At 35.1% G+C, this 6102-nt stretch overlaps 1 pseudogene; it reads left to right on the top strand.

Annotated features, from left to right (window-relative positions):
* Positions 1 to 1069: 1069 nt before the first annotated feature.
* On the top strand, positions 1070 to 5228 carry LOC112802788 (1-aminocyclopropane-1-carboxylate oxidase homolog 1-like; annotated as a pseudogene).
* The last annotated feature ends 874 nt before the right edge of the window (positions 5229 to 6102 follow it).

Here is a 6102-nt window from a genome sequence, read left to right as displayed (position 1 = left end):
TGATAAAACGGTGAGGGGGTGACAATGTGGTGAGATGGGAGAATGGCGAGGCTGCAAAGAAGTTGGATGGAGTATGGACGATGTTAGGGATCTATAAATTAAAGAAGGGTTATGCAAATGAGGATTAGAAAATTTTGGTCTCTCTTTCTCTCTCTAACATATATGAGATATAAACTATTAAAGACAATTAAGTAAATTTATAAATTTCAAAAATTAGCGGGACAAAATAAAATTCCTGCTAACTCGAGCGCATGCTTCAGAGAAATTTTGTCCTATCTCTATTTCCGCAAAAAAAAATTTATAATTAAATCTCTATTCGAAGTACTCTCTACAAAAATTTCCGTCTCTCATAAAGTTTTACAATTTTTTCATGTCATATACAGTAGTCTCGTACACAAGCATGCATGGCATCCCATATTAACGTAAAGTTAATTAAGTTAGTTGGGAGAATTTAGTTTGTTGTTAAATTAATTAAAAGTTACTAATTTGGAGCTATTTGCTGTGATAATATAGCTTAGTGAAGTATATATATATAATTCATTTAGGATCTTGCTAGAAGGACAATAGACTATTTGTACAATGTGTATAATGGGTTATTAAGTTACAAAATGAACATCCTCCATACTATTTGTACAAAACGAACTTTTGACCTTTTGAATCTAGCGTTTTTATACCATGTCATGATATTACTCATCTCAAAAGAAAAATGTAACATTAATGATTATATCTCTAATACTCCATAAACCTCTATTATACACATTGTACAAATATTTCATTAGCTCCTCATATTATTCCATTCATTAAACACTGAATTTCATAACAAATTTTTATTTTTTTCTCAATCAAAAATCACTCCTATGTTATAAAACTGCCATATGAATGTTCGCATTAGACTTTTATGGAGAAAAAATAGTTGCAACAATACTCAAGAAAAGAATATAAAATCTACAAATTCTACGAATGATGTGGCAATAGATTTGAAATTGAACCCTGTTTGAACTAACATATAATTCAATTCAATTTACCAACACCTTACATCACGTGAGAGGTGAGGCTAATTACAACCTTAGCCAGCATTAGCACGTGCGATATGCCAATATAAAAAAAAGACCAGAGAGAGATAAAGGTCAATCTTGTAACACTCATCATTGTCACAGTGTCACAACCACAATGATTATCGCCGGGGCCGGAAATCCCGCAATCAACGACCGCTTGAGACGATTGAAGGCTTTTGACGAATCTAAAGCCGGAGTCAAAGGCCTCGTTGACTCCGGCATCACCAAACTCCCACAAATCTTCGTTCGCTCCCCGGAAGAGGTTACCGCCGGCGACCCATCTCCGGGAGAACCGACACCGACCCAGTTCAGGATCCCAGTCATCGACCTCAAGGATATCTCCGGAGACCGCGCCGGAGTAGTGGCGGGCGTAAAACATGCGGCGGAGACGGTGGGGTATTTCCAGGTGGTGAATCACGGGATCCTCGTGAAGCTTCTGGAAGAGACGCTGACAGCGGCGCGTGAGTTTCACGAGCTGGCACAGGAGGTGAAAGGAGAGTACTACACAAGGGAGATGATGAAGAAAGTGAAGTATGTTAGCAACTTTGATTTGTATCAATCAAAGTATGCTAATTGGAGAGACACACTGTTCTGTGTTATGGGCCCTGAACCCCTTGATCCTCAAAGAACTGCCTCCCCCATGCAGGTAGGTAATTACTGATTAATCTTGTATCCTATGGATTTAATTAGTAATTATTTCACTCAAAAGTTGGTAAACTAACTTTTTTTTTGTTTCCATGGTATGGTATGAGGTTAAGTACTAATTCGTTGTGAATTTGTAGTCTATTTAAAGGTTTTTATTGGCATAGTTTGTTGTATGTATAAAATGAGATTTAATTTAAATTCTCAACACTTGTTTAAGTGGATAAGTAACCTGACTACTCGACCAATTCAGATTGGTTATAAACTAACTTTTAGTTAGTTAACCTTAAGAAATTTAATATTTAAATTTATAATTTAAAATTTATAAATAAAATGATTTAAAAACGTTAGCTGATGTTGGTTAAAAAAATTAGTTACGTAACATCAATCTTTAATTCAGAGTACATAACTACCTAGTTTAATTTGGGGAAGGTGTTATTTGAATTGCTATCAGAAGCACTCGGACTTAAGCCTGAGCATCTTGCAAGCTTGGATTGTGCAAAAGGGCACTCAATTTTATACCATTATTACCCACCATGTCCTGAGCCAGAACTCACCATGGGAACTACCAGACACTCTGATCCCGATTTCCTAACTCTTCTGCTTCAAGATCACATTGGTGGCCTCCAAGTTTTGACCCCAAATGGTTGGATTGATGTGCCTCCTCTTCATGGAGCTATAGTAGTCAACATTGGAGATTTGCTACAAGTAAGTCCAATTCTTTTAAATTGAGTTGAAAATGCATGATTAGACTAGTGCTATAATATGATACATACTACAGCTAATGTCCAACGACAAATTCAAGAGTGTGGAGCACCGTGTACTTGCAAATCATGTAGGGCCAAGAGTATCAGTGGCATGCTTTTTCACTCTTCATCTTCACCAAACAAGAAGAATGTATGGCCCCATCAAGGAACTCTTGTCCGAGGATAACCCTCCAGTGTATAGGGATATATCACTCAAAGACTTCATTGCTTACTATGATAGCAAGGGCCTGCTCGACCATGGCAATTCAGCTCTTTCCCATTTTAAGTTAATGGGTTAATTATGGCATGGAATTCCACTTAGATCAATACTTCATACTCATAAATAGCTCCTAACTTGGGACATAAATAAAATTATGCATGTTAAATTTTGACATACAAAGGAGAATTTGGGTCATATTTTGTAGTTGAAAGATGAGTTGTCGTGACTAAAATTATGAAATTTTACTACCACTAGAATAATGACTATTCACTATTTTGAGTAATTTTTTTTTTTGATGTTTGAGAAAATGATGAATTTAACAATGATATCAATAATAAAAAACGTTCATTTTAAGAAGGATATGAAAGTAACTGAAGAAAAGTACGTACTATTCACTCTGGCATAACTAGATAGAAATTAAATCATATCTTCATTGAACTCAATTTAATTTTGACAAAATTAATTTTAAAATAAAAATATTTTTTGGTCTTCAAACACCTAAATTTGGTTAATTTTATGACATTGAAATTTGTTAGAGAATCGTTATAATCAATTTAGATCAATTAGCATAGTTTATATTTATATAATATATCTGTATATTAATTATAAGATTCTATGTCTTTATTACTTTGATTCATTTAGTACCTATAAATACTCCTTGTATATTGTACCTTTTATCACACTCAATAATACACTTTTTAGATCACTCTCTCAGTCTCTTGTTTTTAACATGGTATCAAAAGCCTAAGGTTTTTTTTTCAATGAGTTTTTGCTCATAGCTTTTTCTCATCCGACCGTGCCTGTTTCCTTTCGTTTTTCGATCTGTTTTTGACGCTTTGGTTCGTCACCTCCGGCATCATCGTGTTCCTCTCTTTGTTAGCTTTCCAACGCCGCCAAGATTGCCGCCATTAGCCACCAGACGCGCCGCCAGAATCTTGCTGCCCGCCTCCATTGTTTCTCCTTCAGAAGGTTCAGCAGCCGTTGGATCTCGGCTCCAATCGAACGATTCTCGCGCTCCCAGGTGTCGCGACGCGATCCCTCCTCGCCCTCTAGCCTTTCAGCAGCAGTTGATCTCGGTGCAAATCCAACGCTCCTGGTGCTGCCACTTGTTGCAATGAAGCTATCCTTGGCCGACCCACGAACGCCTGACCCGACCCGCGTTTGACCCGTGCTTCCACCTGGATTAGTTTTTGGTCTGCCAAGCCGAGAGATATTGTGAGGAACCAAGGGAGGATATAAGTAGAAAGTTGTGGGATGTGAACTAATATGATTTAGGAAAATGTGGTTTGATTTAGAGGGAACCAAAATTTTGGGTACTTATGCTGTATAGTTTAGCTATGAAATAAAACTGATTTGCAGGGATGCAATAATGGAGTACTCAAGGCAGATAAAGGTATTGGGGAGCCTTTTATTTGGATTGTTATCAGAAGCACTTGGACTGAATCCTGAATATCTTGAAAGCATAGATTGTGCAAAAGGGCATTCAATTCTGTGTCACTATTATCCACCATGTCCTCAGCCTGAACTCACTCTTGGCACTACCAAACACTCAGATCCTGGCTTTCTCACAATTCTGCTCCAAGATCACATTGGTGGCCTACAAGTTTTGTGGCAAAATCAGTGGATCAATGTTCCCCCTGTTCATGCTGCTTTGGTAGTTAACATTGGAGATATGCTGCAAGTGAGTCCACTATTTTTCTAATCTATTAAAATCTTTCAGTTTTTATAGAGACATGATATTTCATTTCAACCCTATATTTGATCATTTTAAATCTCAATTTTTTGTTCTCTATATGACGTGTGAATCTTCCGTGGAATCAGCCATCGATACAATTATTAAGTTCAGGCACCTACATTACACTTTTTTGACAGGATGTTTAAGCACTGGACTACCGTTTATGACATGTGAATCCTTTCCAATAGATGCATAATTTATAATGTAATTAGAGCAGAATCATATATCGTGTAATAATCTTAATTTATGTTACCATTTGCAGCTGATATCTAATGACAAATTGAAAAGCGTGGAGCACCGTGTTGTGGCAAATCATAAGGGCCAAGGGTATCAGTTGCATGCTTCTTCACTCTTGATAACTACCCATCACAAAGAATATATGGCCCCATCAAGGAGTTACTTTCACAAGATAACCCCCCTCTCTATAGGGATACATCATTACAAGATTTTAATGCTTATTACTATAACAAGGGACTTGGTGGCAATTCTGCTCTTTATCATTTTTTGTTGCAAAGGTAAAAAAAGAGATATCACAAGATATGGTTTTAGAGATTAGAGAACATAATATAGGGCTCAAACACTTGCTATATCAACACATCATATTCACATTTCTAAAGCTACTTAGAGATGAATGTATGTGGTCCAGAGTAGTATACTTGTTAGAAATAGCAATGTTCATCACTCATGATCACTCTATCTCCAGTCTCCATCAACAAGAATCTATGCCCCCATAAGGGAGCTATTGTCTCGAGATAATCCTTCTCTCTTGATGGGGAAACGTTATTGCAGGATTACAGAGCATACTTTTATGACAAAGCACTTGATGGAAATTCAGCTCTTTACCATTTTAAGTTACACAGATAGATATTAAGCATCATGCACCTGCATCTGAATGATATTAAGCACTGGTCTTGTTTTCATTATATTATAGTTATACTATATTTTTTTTAAAAAAAATGTCTCCTGAATAAGCATATATATTATATATTATTACCATAATGCTATTGAATGATATTAATAGATCATAAGTTTGAGTGTGGCTTTCTAAAGCTGCTCTGAAGAATTTTTGGCAATTGCTATCAAACAAAATCAAGAACTTGTAAACTTATCCACTGAAGTTTCAACTTAATTCTTGTTTTGCTTTCTTCTTAGTTTCATTCTTTTTATTGTGGCAACATCTAGCAACGTCACCATGCCATCAACAGTTGCAGCAGCGAAGGGAAAAACGGCATTCAGATTGAATTTCTGATCTATTTCTTAAAATTGATCTAATAAAAACTGCGCAATATGTTATAATATTATTATTTTATTATTATATTTATAATTTTATTTATTAATATGTTCAATTTGTTATACATTTTTATATTATTCATGTATTATTATTATTTAGTAAATATTTTATGTTCAAAATGAGATTTATTTATTTATTTATTTATTTATTTTAACTAACTTATAATTTTATTTAAAATTTTATATTGAGACTTATTTTTTCCCCTAAAATAGACAATATTTATTTCATCATATAAAATGAGTACATTATTGTCGTTTGGTCCATACTTGGACAACAATTAATAAGAGAGGAATTTTTCAAAATTCCCTTACATCAAAACATAATAACCTAACCTAACCGGGAAAAGGAAAAGTCAATATAAGTTACATTGTTGAACTAAAGAAAGCTAGTGAAAGAAATGAAAAGGTAGGATT

Source organism: Arachis hypogaea, chromosome 5, assembly GCF_003086295.3.
Source record: "Arachis hypogaea cultivar Tifrunner chromosome 5, arahy.Tifrunner.gnm2.J5K5, whole genome shotgun sequence".
Lineage (NCBI taxonomy): Eukaryota > Viridiplantae > Streptophyta > Magnoliopsida > Fabales > Fabaceae > Arachis > Arachis hypogaea.
The sequence above is the reverse complement of the archived record's forward strand: the minus strand, read 5'-3'. Positions and strand labels throughout refer to the sequence as shown.